Source organism: Dermacentor albipictus, chromosome 5, assembly GCF_038994185.2.
Source record: "Dermacentor albipictus isolate Rhodes 1998 colony chromosome 5, USDA_Dalb.pri_finalv2, whole genome shotgun sequence".
Lineage (NCBI taxonomy): Eukaryota > Metazoa > Arthropoda > Arachnida > Ixodida > Ixodidae > Dermacentor > Dermacentor albipictus.
Window position 1 is genome coordinate 122951208 of NC_091825.1, and position 18416 is coordinate 122969623.

Consider the following 18416-nt stretch of genomic DNA (forward strand, 5'->3'; position numbering starts at 1 on the left):
GTTGTATGGTTACTGCGCTATCTATGGGCGGGTATGCTATAGTAACGGATATGCTTTACCAAGCGAGAGCCACACTGAAATACAAGTGATATTTTGTTCCTGCGAGTACATAGGGAATTTAGGAAAGAGGTTCTTCTGCTCCCTAATTTCCCCCGTGATACAAACTTGGAAAGGGAATGGTGAGCCGTGTATGTATAGTCGTGGTTTAAAAAACTCACAACGTATTGGGCTCTGTGTCAATGTTTTTTTTAATACTTGCATGGTGTTTAGCTGGGCTGCGAAGTGTCTCAGACCGTATTCGCGTTTGATAGGCGGCGTAGAGGCGGAGCAATTACCGACAAGTTTTGCAAGGATATAGGACCGCCTGCACAAAACAGCGACCTCCCACTTTCTATGCTACACCAACTCTCCCAATGTTCAACAATAGCTAGAGCCAGCGTTCCGACAAAGGGACAGAAGTTAAGCACCGTATAGACTCTAGCTATATAGCTAAAGTTGGGATACTACACATCTCTGCCAACTATACGTAGTTGGCAGAGATGTGTAGTATTTCAACAACGCCACACATGCGACGAGAAAATATAGACGACACGAGGGGGGGGGGGGGGGGATATTCTGCGGTGCCTCAGCATATTAACGAGGTTTTGAAGCTCGGTCCGAAGTTCTCAGCTCCACGGCTCGACAAGCCCGAGGCTCCTACGCACGGCGCACAGCGATACCACGAAAGTCACATTGTCGATGCATTGACTCCGTGGCTGAGGCATCCCTTGTTCAGCCACGCGGTTGAAGCAGACACATGTAATTTATTCGCGAAACTAACGAAGGACCCGTGAGTTTTCCGCTTTACGGCGACTCGCTCGGCAGAAACACGGGGGAGTTCCCGTTTGGAGGCGCGGTATACATCACGCATTGGCATTCCGTCAAATGCAAACAAGCACGTTTGTGACTGCCTGCGGACAAGTTCATATGTGTGTGCCTATTTTGCTTTAGTCGGCAATGTTTCAACTAACTACGTATGGCCGCGAGGCCGATCGAATGACGCCGTCTCTGTGAATATATCTGGTATATCAGTCGCCGTTTTTCACATCCCTGCGCTTGACTACAAAGTAAGCTCTGTTGCACGCCTGAGATAAATGATAAGACCACCTATAGGTTAAGCGGCTAGGAAGTGGCCGCAGGAGTTGTGGGCACAAAGCCAAAGTAATTACCACTGCATCTGCAATCAGCTTTCTTTGAAGAGACATGAACTACCTAGCTGCATCTCTGGGGGGCTCAGCTGGCTGGGAAAGCTCGAGTTTTACACGACTTTGGGTCGGCGAAGTAAGGGTCGGTGAAGTGATTGAGCGAAAGCAGCTGGCAGTAATTAACTCCAAAGGAAGGACAGCGGCGTCGTGGTCAACGCTGTTTTGGCAGACGGTGCTAAGCCGCTTGGGAAAAGGGGTGGCACGCGGTAAAATTACCATCAATTTTATTCATCGTGCCGCGCCAGAGATTACTGTTTTTCCTTATTCGCCAGCTATTGCTTACCTGAGGATAAATCAAGCGCATCGGATATTGTAGTGGCCACAAGAAACGCCTGCTGAAGATGCATCAAAGTTTAGGGGACGGCTGCAGCAAAATTTTTCTCTTTTTGGGCGGCCATTTTGCACTTCGTTGTGGGAAGATACCTGAGCCACGGCTGGCGCGTTGTGGTTACAAACCGGATATCGCGGGTGAGACAATATTCGCTGTCTCGCCACTTACTTTATTGCCGCAGTGTCTGCAAGGACAATTATTAGACGGGCCAGTTGTGGAGGGAAACTGGCACCCCTTCTCTAGCCACAGAGAAAGAGAGAGAGAGAGAGACAAAATAATGCAGAGAAAGGCAGAGAAGTTAACCAGAGGTAGTTCCGGTTGGCTACCCTGCTCAGGGGGAAGGGTTAAGGAGGATAAAAAGAGAAACAGCAGCTTTTGGCGGCTCGGCTGCGTTCAAACTTGCACATCCTATCATCCCTGCCGTAAACAGCGTTATTTTCGAGACAGTTCATCAGTCCCTATCCGCTGCACAATTTCCAAGAGTCTTCTTGCCTCTCAGCTTCTTCTCGAACTAACCTAATAGAGCTAGAGGTATACGTGGAGCTGCTTCGTTGAGGCGAGCTCAGCTGCGACCCTGGCGTTGAAGACAAAGAAAAAAAAAAAAGATTCGCTGCTCAGCGTAGCGCCGAAGCAGAATAGTCCAGCTATAACCAAACACTCTGATTTAAGCTTTTTAGTTAATTTAATAGAACAAAATTTCTTTAATTTACCATGTGCACGACGAGGAAAATGTCTCCAAGCTTATAATTTAGTTGGAAGTATATACGGGAAGAGAGAACGGTGCTACAACCGACACCATGGCATGTTCCAAAACATTCCGCACACATTTAAATACGGCTCTTATTCTGTGTCTTTCGCTGGGGGTGTTAACTCCATTGTTCCGCCGTGGCCTGCGTGGCCCGCAGGTTCAGCTTTCCTCATTAGTCTATAAGCAATGGGTGCGGGTCGTGTCAAAGTCTCAAGCTGTCAGACTTGAGAAAGCTTCCGTGCGACTTCGCGTCTTCACGACCGGTCAGCGTCATCCGCGCTGAAGCCTTGCGGTTCAAACAGCTACGCATACATTTAAGTAAAAACAATGAATATCTCCCGTTCACTTACGCCTGAATCGCATTATCAGAGAGAGAGAGAGTGTGTGTGTGTGTGGGGGGGGGGGGGGGGGTACGGGGATGGAGGCACGTCATTCTGGCACCACGAGGTGAGGTAAGGCACTGGGGGAGGTGGGGAGAGGGGGGTGCGCGGAGAAGGCATCAAGTTTTGCTGATGAACGTTTCCGTGGGAACTCCGCGCAGCTGCTGCGACGAGTTTGCGTCCTTCGCTCGAACCTGCGACGCACGCGAAGAGCGCCTGCCTGCCTGCAGGAGGCACTCGGAATGGGAGTCGGCGACAGCGGGCGCCGTTAATGCGCGACTCGCGTGGCGTTCGGTGCGAACGCGCGAAGCGTGGAAAACGACGCAGTCGGGTCGCCGCGTATCTTTTCGACAGCTGCGTGGTGTCCACCGCGCGCTCCCCTAAAAACAGTGCGTATGTGGAGAGTGTGGCACGCCGGCGGCAGAACTGTGATTCCCGTGCGCCGGCCGTCGGGGGAGTGTACCCTCCCTGCACATGCCTACTCACGGCCCAGCCCTCCCTTCACCGTCGGGGTGAAGGGTCGCCATTCGTTGACCCCTCGGCACTTGAAGCCGTCGGCCTTTCCACGTTTGGTTCGCCAAATCAGTGCAGCATGAGTGAAGCTAGCGCGAACGGATTGCGTACCGTAATCGGAAGCGGTACAGCATGTACGAAGTTAAAGATTAATCATAAGTGAGGGCGGACGCCTTCCACTGTCTTCAGGGGCGTTCCAGCTCCTACACTTCCTGGAAACGTGTAGATTTGAGTTCGAACCGACCTTGAGCGCTCGTGGAAATAGACTTGGACAATACGCAGATGTATAAGTTATTCCGACTTCACCTATATATCTCATGTGACTCATGCATAACGCACAGGTACAATATTGTCGTCGATTCTCTGGGAACATATTCACCACATAACAGTTGCTTAAAAGTGCACATGGATTATGCCTCCATAGGCTACCTACTAAGAGATGACTCCTCGCATAGAGAATCCTGAAAACTGTGTACAGGAAGTCTACGCAGCTTACAAATGAATCTCCACAGCACTACGTAGAAGTAGAGGGCACCACCACGGTATCGTCTCCATCGCTGTCTACTCCCACAATTAATCAACAACGCGCCCAACTAACCTTTTCAAAATGCGAAAAGGCTTTCGCCTCCACTGACAAAATAACATTTTCGTTATTGGTCACAAACTTCATCGGGAACGACATCTCGTGCCAACGAGGCTCCCTGCACATGTGTGCGTTCGGTGCGCAGCTCTGCTTTCCAGTGCGCACTGCACGCTTCTAATTAGGCATAGCGCGTGTATGTAGCAGCCCGCGGCGCGGTATGCGGTGGGAACTTCCGTTCGTTTCGAGACAGAGCCTTCGTTTACGCGCGACGCCCTGCGGAATTACCCGCAAGCCGCGCGTCCTTTCTTTTTTTTTTTCTTTTTCAGTCGTTCCGCTTTCTTTTGCTTGCTTTTAAATTTCCGTTCGCGCTTTGTTTGGCCCTTCCCGGCTGCCTCCGAGCGTGTGCGCGTGTCTTTTCGAAGCGGTCGCGACCCCCGCACGCGTAATAGACGGTTCGGCGGTGGCGTCACCTGCGGCCTTCATTTCTGAGCGCGGTTTCTCTGGGAGCGATTAGCGTGTCGGCGTTTATTGTTTTTCTCATCTGCAAAAGCGTGAGAATGTCGGCGGGGAAGAAAGGAGGCGCGCAATTTTTGAAAGGCGATTGTTTGTGCGCTGTAGCTGTGTATAGGAGCTTTTTTTGTCGCCTTCGCTCTCGTGCCCGCCGCAGACTGTGCTGTCCACACGCAGGAATCGTGGACTTATCGTGGGAACCCTGCTTTCATGCGAACGTACGTACGCCAACGTATACCGGGTGTTCCAGCAAACAGTTTGAATGTGTTTTATTAAAGTTTACTTATAACAGATAAGCCCAATTGTAGTCCAATAGCTGGTTTATACTAGAAGAGGCGGGCATTATTACTTGCGCAAAATTGAAATGAAATATTGACTAATTACTTTATGGCCTGTATTGCATTTTACAAATTCTAGCAGTGGAGTTCGCAAGGTGATGGATCTACTTGGAACGAATTCTCAGGATTACAACAGTTTCGAGATAATAATTCCCGAACTTTGCGAAGGAATGCATTGGCGTTCCAGTTACTTTGTTCACAAAACGTCGTCTTATGCATTCAAGTACATAAGTAACTGGAGCGTCAATGCACTTCTCCGCAAAGTTCAGGAATTAATATCACGAAACTGTAGTCATCATGAGAATTCGTTCCCAGTGGATCCACCTTGCGAACTCCACGGCTAGAATTCGTAAATGGCAATATGGCCCATAAGGTAATTAGTTAAAGAAGTCAATTAGCGAATTTTTAAAAATCATTCTATTATGCATTTCAGTTTTTTGTGTGTGAAAGTAGTGGCCGCCGCTTCGAGTAGACCACCTTAGGAACAAGAATTGTGCCATCTGCCGTAGGCAACCTTTATGAATTTTTGAAAGCGTTGGCTGAAACACCATGTATAGAGGGTGGTAAGAACGATAAGCTCAGTCACCGGCCGTAGTGGCGTAGTGGCTATTAAAATTAAGTTCTGTGTTTGTTTTTTCCGTGCCAAAAGCGTGATTTGATTATGAGGCACGCCGTAGTGGAGGACTCCTGATTAATATTGACCACCAGAGGATCCCGCGACCACGTGCTTAGAAAAGGCCACCTCGGCGGGTGTTAGTGGCGATTGCGTTGCACCACTAAGCCCTTGGGCCTAGCAGGTCAAATCCCGGCCCCGGAGGGATTTGACCTGCTGGATTTCCACGGGGGCGAAATGCAAGAAAGCCGGTGTATCATGCATTAGGTGCACGTCAAAGAACCTCCTCGTGGTCAACGTTAATTCGGAGTCGTCCCCTGCGGCATGCCTCATAATCGAATCGTGGTTGCGGCGCGTGAAATTGCAGAGTTTAAGTTACTGTGCTGAGCTGTGCGAGCAAATAAAACTGCAATTTAAAGACAGTTAAAGCGATACTTGAGGTGATGGAATCGACTTTGAAAGCTATCGAATGGAGTGTATAGATGCAAGCGTGAGTGACGCTGCTACTGGTCATTCACATAACTGGCATTGCATACTGGTCAGGTACTCGCGGCTATAAAATTACGCATTCAACCGTATTTCGTTGTAAACCGCCAAAAGCGCGAAGGGCTGGTGTGCTACTGTGAATAACGTCAAATGCCACCATATTGTCAATTTCGCCATTTTTTCAGCTCTAGCTGATTGGCTCAGGACACAAACATTGTGGAATTCGACACTGACATGCCCTGCATAAGTTGACAGTTTCCAGAATAGGACCCCTGGTTATTTTAGTATACTTAATCGATCGCAAAGTTTGCCCACCCATTAAATTGTACTGCCTTTAGTAGCCCAGAAGCCCAAATTCAGGTGCTTCATATTCACTTCAGCTATGGCTTCTAGCGCTGAAACGATTCAAACTACTTTTTACCATTTCCAAATCACCAGACTGATTTAGCGTATAATCTTTTTTTTATGGTTAGATGCCCTGTACAATAAACAGATGATCAATAGTCAACTCAGGACAGCCAACGTTTTCGCCGTAGGAACAGATAAAATCTTCTCGTAGAGGCTATTCTTTAGCGCGCAATTATAATTTAAAACCGCAAACGTCAATGCAGCAAGGCGGCGGAAGCGTTGCATGCTAGTTAGTGCGAAGCAGCTATTTCCGCACATCGAGGAAGTAGGGAGGAAAGAGCTGTGCACATAGATTGGATTGATTAGGCAAGCAACTATAAGCACCGAGTAGCGCGGAGATTTACACGGGCCGAGACAAGAAAATAAAAATATCGTCCATGTTTGTTTGGCACAGCCGCCCTTTGCAACATAAAATGACATCCGAGACTCGCGACGGCATTGCGTTGTTCTAAGCTATGAGAGCACTTTTTTTGTTTTTCTCTGTCAATGGGAGGTGGGGATGCGGAGACATTCTTTCATTTGTACGCCGCCATTGAAAGCCGCTCTCCTGCCACGCCACTCTGCCGTGAAACCCAGAGACTATACTTTTTTTTTTTTTTACGCGTGCCTATTTCGCCGGGCGCGGCTGCACTGGTGCACGGAGGCCGCGGCGACGGCCTTGAAGGCCAGACGACCGCAGTGCCGAACAAGCTGCACGGCGCTCGTACGTCTTCCCGTATATGGGCGCCTGCTGCCGCAGACAGCACGTCTCGGCCCGGAGCAGAGCCAAATAAAGACGCGTGCAGTATGCATACGCATGTACGCGCCTGGCCTCATGCCGGCGCGCCGTGCAAGCCTCCGACGACGCCCCCTCCACCTTTGGTTTCAGCCAGCATGCATGCATGCGTGCGTGCCGCAGCTGCGTCGTCAGAGAGTGCATTGTTTCTCTTTTGCTCGGAACGCGGCGAGGACGGAAGAACGGCCTCGCCCGTTGGTGCAACCCGAGACGAGTGCCCTTGAACTTCGACCCCCCCTGCTTCGCCCCTTCCAGCAGCTTCGCCAGCTGCGTCATGCGCGTGGTTTCCTGTCCCGCGGCCGGAGCCTTGAGTGAGGCAGCTTGCGGTGGTGACGGCACTCGGGGTCACGGCTGTTGAGACCCCTCTGCGCAGGACAGGATGGAAGTTCTCCAACTCGGACGTTATCGGCCAGAGTGCGCAGTCTAGTCGATGAAGCTGCCGTTTCCGCGCAGATGCAGTCGGATCGTTATTTTTAGCGTCTACTGTCAGAGGCTCTTTTATGATGATTCGCGTCTTCAAAACAGTGCAGCGCATCTCTTTCCCTTCAGCAGTATGGGATGGCTTTCTCCAAATGCTGCAAGTGATAGCCCACGCTCTCAACTTATCTCGCTTTGAGATCGTTTCTTTATTATTATAATAGTCTGGTAGTTATCGTGTGGTGGTGGTAGTGCTGATGATTATTAGGATACTAACTGCCACTGGATTCGGCATCATCTGCAGCATCGGACAACACACGCCGAAAGCGCAAATGGTTTATTCATCCTTAGTTTCTTTATCAAAAGAAAAAAAAAACAGGTGTGCATGGAATCAGAGCACCGCTATAGCGCTGCAAGTTGCGAGAAAAGCGGCCGCCAGCAAAGAGGGGGGGTGGGGGAGGGGGTGTTGGGAGCATTGACTAGGCCAGAGCTAGAGCTGCAGCCGTCATCAAAGCCGCGAGAGCCCCGCAGTAAAATCTTACAAGATAGCGCAGTACCTATTATTTTCCTTCGCTATATTTGTCCCTGCCTTGCCTGTGACAAAACGCGCCTTAACGGTGCATTTCCCTTTGAATGCGCCGGCGCGATCGACGTCAGCGGTGGACCACTGCCGAGTTCCTTTATTTTGTTTTCCTTAACATCGTTTTCTTTTTTCACACCTTCCGCTCGTTTAATACCTTTCGATTCGCTTTCTTCCACGTCTCCCGTCCTTTCTCTACTCGGCCGGATCGACTGCGCGAATTCTGCAGCGCGGCTGTCACGTGACGCGCGCGCGCCTCCTCGGCGCTTCTCGTGGGGCGGGGGAGGGGAAGGGGGGGGGGGGCGACCGGCGACACGCTCCGATGATCGGACGCACCACGCGCGCGCGCGTATGCGCGCACAAAACAGCAGCGTGCTTGGTTGCGGCGCGGCCGAAGGATGTAAACAAACAGACAAACAAACAAACATACAACGCAGAAGAGCTGCGGCGGTGGCGGCGGCGGCGTCTGCAAAAGCCGAGGAAAGGCTGCCCACAACCAACCACTGCAGTGTTCGGGAACTCAGTGACGCCGCCGCGGGCCTGTCGGCCCGCTTCACTGAGGACCACCCATGACGCGTCGCTAGGACTCGGAAAGGGAAATGCAAAGCCGCTAGATGATGGGAGCAGGCGGAGGGAGGGGGAGGAGGTGGTGCGAGGGATCAGGGCAGACACGTGGCAGCGGCGGTGCTTACAAAACTTCTTCGGGCGCAGCTTCCAGCCGTGTCTTCCAACCAGCAGCTCGCTTTGCTTGGCGTTTTGCTTTCGTGCCTTTGTCATTGGTGTTGTTAGGCCGCGGTGTTTGTGGTAGCTTCGCCGCCCCGGGCTTTATCCGTGTTTGCAACAGAACTGGCGCCGACAAGAATGCGCTCGACGGCCTTGCGAGTTGATGGTGGCTAGTGGAGGGCTCGTCGAAAGTGGGGAGAGAGAGAGAGAGGTGCAGAGTTCGGTTCCCTCGGGCTCCGCCTGAGTTTTGCCCGGAAACTGTCGCTTTTTTTTTTTCCCCCGCCAACAAGCCTCAAGGGAGCACATCTCCTCCCCTCTGTACTGTACACAACTCCGTGCGCTTTCTTTCTTTTCTTTCTTTCCCCGACGTGCACTTAGTCACTAATTCCCCGCATTCTGCGCAGGCGCTTTTACTTCTGTTATTCACGGTGGCTCTGTTCTGCCGTTGTTTTTCTTATTATTTCTCTACGCCTCATTTATTTTTCGGCCCTTTGCGGCTAGAGCGCAGATCACGGAGCTGGTTTTTTTAACGAAATGTTGGAAGCCAGTCAGTTTTAGAGACCACGCATTTCCGAGAACGTTTGCTATTGAATTCACGCGGGCGGCAGCACCCTATACCTTAGGGGTGGGCAGCGCAACCCGGACGAGGGACAAAAAGGAGGAAGATAAGAGCGCTCGTATCGTCGTCTTCTTCCTTGTACTTCGTCCGGGATTCCCTGCCCACCCTTGAGGTTATGTTCAGTCACCAACTAGCCCAGCTTGCTGGGTTCAGAAGTTATTTCGTGAGTTCCTGTTATTTAATTGAACGTGTACGTGTTTCAGTTTCTCATGCTAGGAACGTTCGCCTCTCCGAATAATCTAGCTCATGGACAAGAATTATGCTAAGTGCCACTGGCGATCTTCAAAAATTTTTATTAAAGGAAGACAGACAAAACTTAAAAGTGATCAGCGAGAAATGAACCGCAGGGAGGCTAACAGTGATTGAGCCCGGTTGGCCACCGCTGCACTTGGAGAAGCTGAGGAAAAAAAATATTGGGAGGAGATGAAGCCGAAAGTTGATGGACGCTCCTCCCCCTGATTTCACTGGAGTCGTCAACGTATACTGAAAATTCTCCGCGCTCAGGCACAGGAGGTCCGTCGCTGAGTGGTGATGCGTTTAGGAATCGCAGCAGCGTTTTTATGTCCTTGTGCAGCTGGAACTGATATAAACTGCTACTTTCACTAGTGGCATGACAGTGGCCGCTTTGCAGATATTTCAGTCTCGGTGTTGTGGTGGCCACGACACTCTTTAGCTCGTGTTAGGGTTGTGATAATGTGAGGCCATGAGTTGGTTTCCGCGCTCGCCAGTGTGGTGTGGTCCAGCGTTCTAAAGAAGGCTGCCGTTATAATCGCTCGAAACTTCGGTGGTTACGTCTGTTTATCCTGTCCTTTTCGTTGCACTGTCGTGGCCAGGTCACCCCCTCATCTCAGGCTTCACCCTCACCACTCAAGTTGCACAGTGAACTGGCCCAAACGTTGATGAAACGTTGTCCGATCGACTGCCACCGTGGCACAGCGTTGGGCTGACATTGCTTTTGTTTATTTGTACTGCTAGAGTGCTATAGAGTGTATCATATATGGCTAAGAAAAATAAAGCTTGCGGGCCACTTGCTCATTTTAAGCTTCGACCTCACTACGAAAGTCACACCGTAAGCTGGTCAATGTTGGTCAAATATTCTCCGACCTAGGGCTAACGGGGACCAACATCGGTCTTCGAGTCCCTGTGCTGCTAGGGCTTTTGGAAACAAAGAATTGTCGAATACTGATACTAAAGAAAAACCAAACCGTGCCTCTGCAACAACGCTCATTTGGCAGTTGGATAAGGTAACCACTGAACTTCCGCGCCACTTCGACGCAGGTATAGCTTGTGCAAGGTGCTGTGCCTCAAGCAGGCTCTGAGAATGATGACTACAGTGCAAACGCTTGCGAGTCTACAACAGGCAATACTGCAGCGTACGAAGATGGCGTCGTGGGCATGGCGAAAATGGAAACATGAGGTGGAAGAAAGGATTAATCGAAGCATCTTTCGTATCTGCGGTAGCCCTGATATACGACAGCTAAGTTTTCTGGACTAGTAAATAAATTGTTGTAACTCGAAGAAAAAAATATACTGTAACTCTCTCACACGCTCGTTGACACTTCAATTGCGCGGACGCATGAACAAATACTGTTCGCCTGCTGTGAAGCGACCTCTTTTCGGGCACAGAAACACTGGCAGGAAGTCGTGTCAAGGAAATACCTGCCAAGAAGAGGAGTTGGCTTTTGAAAAAGAAATGTAGAACATGCAGTTCCTTAATTTTTATTTATTTACTCTTTAGTGGTTTATTGGGGAAGGAAGGAAGGAAAAAGTGGAGAAGGAAAGGTAGGGAGGTTAACCAGTTTAGATTAACCGGTTTGCTACCCTACACATGGGAAAGGGATGGGGGAGATTAAAGATAGGGAAAGGGGAGAGGGAGAGAGAGCACATAGCACAGCACACACACATCGTCCGTTGGAGTCCATCAATCTGATGGTACGTGACATCACTCTCACAGCCGCTTGTCCAATCCCGTCTCTTTCAAAAACCGAAGTAGTCCCTTTGTCGCCTTCACCTGCGATGCCTTCTGTCGGCGGCATGTGAAAATCGTGTCGAGGGACAATGGTCTACTGTCAAGGTGCGCGAGAACAGATGCCAGGGACTGTCGCTGAACATTATATTCAGGACAGTCGCACAGAATATGTTCCAGCGTCTCCTCGCAAAGACAGGCATTACAGATAGCGTTGTCGGCCATTCCAATGCGGAAGGAGTAAGATTTGGTGAAAGCCACCCCTAGCCATAAGCGATAAAGCAGAGTCGCCTCTCTTCGGCGGAGTCCAGTTGGCATATAGAGATGCATCAAAGAGGGCAGATGGTATTGACGGTTGCTCTGGTTGGTCTGGCTGTTTGGTGTGCACCATAGAGATAGCGTGATCTCCTGTGCAAACACTCGAAGTCTGCTAGCTGCGTAGGATCGTGAAAGCGGTATGGCCTCTTCTTGTGCGTCTTCAAGAGCTTCCCGAGCGGCAGTATCGGCGTCTTCATTTCCAGTGACGCCGCAGTGACTTGGCGGCCACTGAAACGTCACGTGGTGTCCTTTCTCCTGTGATGTATGGAGTAGGCATCTAATATCGAATACGAGCTGTTCGAAGGGGCCGCGACGCAGAGCTGATAGTACAGATTGTAGGGCTGCCTTTGAATCGCTGAAGATTGACCATTGTCGAGGTGGCTCCTGATTGACGAAACGAAGTGCAGCGCGAAGAGCAGCTAGTTCAGCAGATGTCGATGTTGTTGGGTGGTCAGTCCCAAAGCTGATGGTAATAGCTTTCGCTGGGACAACCACAGCACCGGACGAACACTGGATGTTTGTGGAACCATCAGTATAAATGTGTTCACTGTTCGCGTACCTCTCGTGCAGAAGAAGCAGAGACAGTTGTTTCAGCACAGGCGATGACAGTTCAGACTTTTTTTCCGGGGTTTATTGGGGTGGTCTCGCATATCCTACAGCATCTCGCTTTCAATTTTTATGTTGGCATTAATCATGCCGCCCAACAGGCGAAACACGAAAGAAGCTAGTGTCAAGGGTCCTTTCAAAAGCATAGTGGGCCTGTTCAGTGCAGTTATCGTCATTGCGGTCGCGGTGTCTTCACTTGAAACTTTAATGATGCCGACAGATGAAAACAGGGCTGGTTCTTGTTCACTGTGGAAGAGCATCTGCAAAGGGGCGGGCGAGGGAGTGCAGCGGCGACTGCGGACAAAAGCGGCGGCAACGAAATCGGCAAAAGTGCGGAATGCGCCGACGACAGGCGGGAGAAATCCGTTCTCAGAAACGCTGCGCGGTAGAATCGTGACTACACGGGCACGAAGCTAGATGGTTGCCAACTCCGCCCACTGTTGTGCCATTACCACAAGCCCGGATTCCGAATCTGCAAGATGCAGAATCTATCCTGCGAGCGCCCTAATTCTCCCTTCACAAGTCAAGATGCTGAGCCGTCGGGCAGCGGTGTCCTCCTGCGGGAGAAGCCCCAACGATCCGCATGTTTGGACGTGTCCGCGTGTGCCAGACAGCCCGGCGCCGCACCTCCCTTTGCCTGGAGGTCACCGCGCGCGCGAACTTTGAACCGGGTGGCCAGCGCGGTCGCTGGTTGGACCCCTCGGACGACCGTCGTGTGCTGACTTTGTATTGGGCCGTTTGAGTGACAATGGTTCCTCGGGGATTATAAAAGCAGCAACGCGCTGCCTGAAAAACAGGATCCGCCGACCCACCGGGAGAGAGTGTCGCTCCCGACTGGGGTGAGATGTGTCACGCGTTTTCGCCGGACGTCGTCGTGCGAGAACAGTCGCGTTTGTTGTGAGCACTCGGCCCCAGTGCCGACCCGTTCATGTCCTGTATGATAACCTGTATATAATGTATAAAGTCCCTTTTGTTATTCTCATCGACGCCAGGCTCGGAGTCTTCGCTACCAACGCTCTGTCACGAAACGGGTGACGAGCGCTACGGGACCACAAAGCCGCAATCGTGGTGCAGCGGTACAAGTTCGTAACACCACCTACCCCCGTCATTTGCCTCCATTGCCATTCTTCGCCGCGGATCTCCGCAGCATGCAAGAAAGAAAGAAAGAAAGAAAGAAAGAAAGAAAGAAAGAAAGAAAGAAAGAAAGAAAGAAAGAAAGAAAGAAAGAAAGAAAGAAAGAAAGAAAGAAAGAGAAGCCAACAGGCTCTCACGCTTTACTCGAGAGACTCTAACGCGACATCATTACAACACATTATTTATCATTTGATGATTGTATCTTGACATCTTCAAGACTACAGATTTGTGATTTGTGATCTGTAATTTGATGACATCATGACCCACTTCTGCTTACCTGCTACTGTATATTGAGGATGTCTACAAATGTGCGACGCCATCTTTAGACACTTTTCGCGGAGTAGTTTGCTCTAAAGGAACGAGACGGAGATTTCGGCGGCGCGCCATACGTTGCCTCAGCGAAAGTGAACGAATACGGAACCATTACCGCTTCTGCCCTGCTACTGTGCGATCAGCTGTGGGAAGTGCAACTGGATGTTCTCTAACGGACTGTGCTCCATTAATGCTACATAATGTGGAACGGTAGTGGGAAGACGTGCGCAGTAGTTGGCTGCAAAAGAAAAAAAAAGTGATTGGCATACTAAGGAATGGAATGAATCTGTGTAACCAAGTCCAGTACTAGCCACTGCTGCGCAAGGACTGCCTGTGTTGCCGGGCCTGGCCTTCACTTTGCTCGGCTTTCCTCGACGATGACAAAAATGCACTCATCCGCCATCGTTGTATCGCTAACCTCCCCCGCCCCCCCCCCTCCCCCCCCCCGAAAAAAAATAACCGAAATGAAAATGCTTCAATCTCGGAATGTTGGCAAGATTAAGCACTGCTCGTTAAACAGTGACAAAGGGTGCAGCGCCGTTTCCTCTCGCAGTAATCTTCTTGCAAGTTATCTGCGCGCGTCTACCTCAACTCACATGCACACTTACACCCGCACTATCGCCAACGTATCAAAAGTAGTTGAATAGGCACACATTTGAACCAATGCGCCGAAGCATGGGTGACGGCGACTACACCGCCACAACAAACGAATGTTCGAAGCTAAATGTTTAAAGAAATTATGGGGTTTTGTGTGCAAAAATCAAGATCTGATTATTGAACCAAGCACGCCGTAGTGGAGGAGTCCGGTACATTGGGCCACCTAGGGTTATTTAACGTGCACCTAAATCTAAGTACACAGGTGTTTTCGCATTTCGCCCCCATAGAAATGCGGCCGCCGTGGCCGGGATACCTGAACGTTTCGTGATGGCCCACACAGTAAGCGATTGACTAGCGATAATACGTCTTTGCTAAAAGCTATTAGAAAGTACAGAACATCTACGGTCGAAGCCTTGTGCGCAGCAAGAACAAATTTACTGGAACTCAGCACACCCGTGAGCAATTAGGCAGAACATATACAATCAGAGAGGAACCGTACCGAGGAAGGCTACCGAGTCAGAAGCATGACAAGCCGCTGCTCCAAAGTGTTTGCTAAATAAAGAACGGAAAACAAAACGCGCTGACGCTTATTTAATTTACAAATGGAAAGTTTGGACAGCTTCTAATACATTTCTAAAAAATTGTAGGGTTTTACTTTCCAGAACCACAATCTGATTATGAGGCAGTCCGTAGTAAGGGACTACGGAATAACTTTGACCACCTGGGGTTCTTTAACGTGTGCCTAAAACTCGGGTGTTTTCGCATTTCGCCCCCATCGATATGCGGCCGTCGTGTCCGGGATTCGATCCCGCGACCTCGTGCTGAGCAGCCCAACACCATAGCCACTGAGCAACCACGGTGGGTTAATATTTCACCAACTAGTCCAGCAAAAGGTATGCATATATAACAAATGTCCTACCGTAACCTAGCACTTTAAAATGGTGTTTCTGATCCCCTTCCAAGCGCACCGACACTCTACTTTCTTCTATATGCGCTTCTGCGTCGACTCTCAAAGCTTGACAGAGTGGTTCTCGTCAACACGCAAGCTGTTCAGTCTGGGGAAGGGGCGACGGGGGTGGAAATATACATGGAAGCGATGTCTACGCTTGCAACGCGAAACTGTTGCTCTGCTCTCGTTAGCCTCCTTACGCGGGGGACAGAGAGAGCAAGTTAAGGCGCATCCTGCAGGCGCGATGACGCCCCCCCATGCGACTGCCGTCAGTGGCGACGGATAACCGAAATTATCCGGGCATGCGCGCATCGGCCGAGGGACGCGAACGCATACGAGTGCGCGTACACAAACGTACACGCACGCAGGGGTTCGCTGCCTCGCGAGTTCCATCAGGATTGAGGAGAGCGCGCGCCTCCCAATAATTGCCCGGTGAGTATCGGGGCGAGGAGATTTCGGTGGGGTGCGGAGGGGGGGGGGGGGGCAGGTAGCGTGTATTGTGCTCTGTTTTCCCACGGGTTGCGAGCGCGTGTGCTCATGCCAAGGCGCGACGCCTGACCGTCGAAAGATACACTCCAGGGCAACGGGGGCGCGGAAAAAGAATATACTTGTCTGCCGTTCCACCTATGGAATTACGCGCGCTCTTGCGGGGAGGGATAAGCCGAAGGTCATCATCACTAAAGGGGCTGTATTCTGTGTAGAATCTATTTGCTCGTCCCGTATAAGCGCGGTGTCTCGAGCATGCCGGAATGATGCGCCGCGGTAACCCACCTCATCGGCCCCCCTCGCGACCCTGACCTTGCCCTGGGGGTCGGAGGTTCGCGCGTCCGTGTAGTCTCGCTGCTGCTGCTGCTGACGCCGACTTTTCGCAGTAGAAATTACGGCAGCGCGCGCACCACGACAGCCCCCTGGGGCCATGTAGGGCAGTGCCGAGCGAAATTGGTACTTTGTGAGTCCTTGCCCTCTTGCCCTCTGTCCCTGAAGGGCTCGTATTGCGCTTCGGTCTCCCCCTTTACAATTATCTTCCTTTTTTGTTTTTGTACGTACTGGCGGTATTAACACCCACGCCTCTTCCACACATCATATTTTGTGTCTTGGATTTGGCGCGCCCACACGGATATCCAAAGGCGGGATAATACTGCTAAGGCTGGCCTTTACCTGGTGCTCTCAGACGGCAGTTCCTTTGGTCTCCGGTAGCTGTGGCGTGTAATAGTTTAAAGCGGGGAAAAAAAGAGAAGCAAGCGCACGCGAGGCAATGCAAGCAAGGTCTTCCTGGGTAATAAACGAACGTGCCTCCGTAGGTGTAGGCAGCGAGGTGAGCGCGGCTTCAATTATTGCAAGCTGCCTTCCAGGCCCAAAAGAGACTGATGCAAACGTCACACAGTTCTGCCTCGGACTCGGGAACGTTCTGTCTATCGTCGCGTTTTACTCCTTTCGTCATCTTCGTCTGCGTCCCTGCAGCGAGCCTTGCATAGCGGCGTCGCGCGCTGTCTTTCTATCCCGACTGCGCTAGAAGTGGCTTCGACTTGTGTTGGATTGCAGGGAATTGAAGTCCCGACTGAAGTGAGTCCCGAAGTGAGTAGTCCCGACTGAAGGTCTCGACTCACGCGACGCGTCCAGACGTCGGCCGGGCCGTGGCTGTCGCTCACCTCCTCTCCCAAATGACCGGTTATGTGGAAAGGACCGGGACGGCGGAAATTCGTACGTTGTCTGGCCGCCCATGGCATTCTCCTCGGAAATCGCCCACTTAGACCAACGGTCGCCCTGGAAACTGCGACTATCCGAGACGACGGAGTTGTTACTTTGTATAATAGCCCGGTGGCGCGGAAAGCCTCGAAGAACGGGTTACGACGAGCTCGCGGTCACCTGCTTTCGGCGGGAAAGCGTCGCGCCTATTTTCCGTGCTGTTCGATCACTGTTTCGGACGCTGTCAACGCCTGGCCTCGCACTTTTTGTGTTCGTAGAATACCTTGTATAAGATGTATACAACTATAGGTTCCGTGGACAAGCTATCAGAATGCACCCGACAGGAATGCCTCACGATTCTGCATAACAAGTTTTGTGAGGCGATCCATGCCTGGGACCATACGAGGAAGAGAAAGCGCGATTGTGTCGCGCGTGTTTGGTCCAGTCCGAAAAGCGCACGACATTTATGTCAACTGGAGCGCGATCGGAGTTTCGCCGCGCGCGATTGGCCTAGGCCAATCGCACGCGATCTCCGATCGCGCCCCTGTTGGCTTTAGGCGCTCGAGAAGACGGGACGGACGTTGGCGAAGTATATAGGCACCAGGCAGTTTTCTTTTTTTTTTGTCTGTGATGGTAACGTATTTATAAAAACATATGTGCCCTAAAGGTTCACTCGCTCAACCTCATTGGTCCTAATTCCTTTTACAGGCGAGATAAGTAATAGAGATTACTTTATTCTATTCCCTCGCCATTCTTATTCCTTTTTATTCTCGCACACCTCCAAATGTTTTCATTCTGTCACTGTCCACTGTGCATAGTAGGAAACAAACCTGCCAGCATGTTTGCTTTTCAAATAAATATTGTATGTATGTATGTATGTATGTATGTATGTATGTATGTATGTATGTATGTATGTATGTATGTATGTATGTATGTATGTATGTATGTATGTATGTATGTGTGTGTATGTATGTATGTATGTATGTATGTATGTATGTATGTATGTATGTATGTATGTATGTATGTATGTATGTATGTATGTATGTATGTATGTATGTATGTATGTATGTATGTATGTATGTATGTATGTATGTATGTATGTATGTATGTATGTATGTATGTATGTATGTATGTATGTATGTATGTATGTATGTATGTATGTATGTATGTATGTATGTATGTATGTATGTATGTATGTATGTATGTATGTATGTATGTATGTATGTATGTATGTATGTATGTATGTATGTATGTATGTATGTGATTGTTGCATGCATGCATACATAATTACATCTATCTATCTATCTATCTATCTATCTATCTATCTATCTATCTATCTATCTATCTATCTATCTATCTATCTATCTATCTATCTATCTATCTATCTATCTAAATTACCAGCGTTGGAGCACTAACAGGAAATCACTTAGTGCTCAAGCTTTCCCTCAGCGATAATGTCCGAGATACGGTTTCGGGGATGGGCCAGTCGTGTCGTTGTGCAAGTACTTCAGCCGAGTGATGAAGGGCTGCATGATTAATAATCGAGCGCTTGTCGAGACGTCTCCAGTGAGATGCGGCAC

At 50.2% G+C, this 18416-nt stretch overlaps 1 protein-coding gene and 1 long non-coding RNA gene across 2 annotated transcripts in view; one reads left to right on the forward strand and one right to left on the reverse strand.

The window, feature by feature from the left end:
* LOC135911635 (nucleolar and coiled-body phosphoprotein 1-like) overlaps positions 1 to 18416 on the reverse strand; it is a 179982-nt gene that overhangs the window by 120082 nt on the left and 41484 nt on the right. The gene's annotated exons all lie outside the window — the stretch shown is intronic.
* The window catches only part of LOC135911636 (uncharacterized), a 180535-nt gene that overhangs the window by 59015 nt on the left and 103104 nt on the right, over positions 1 to 18416 (forward strand). The window lies entirely within an intron of this gene.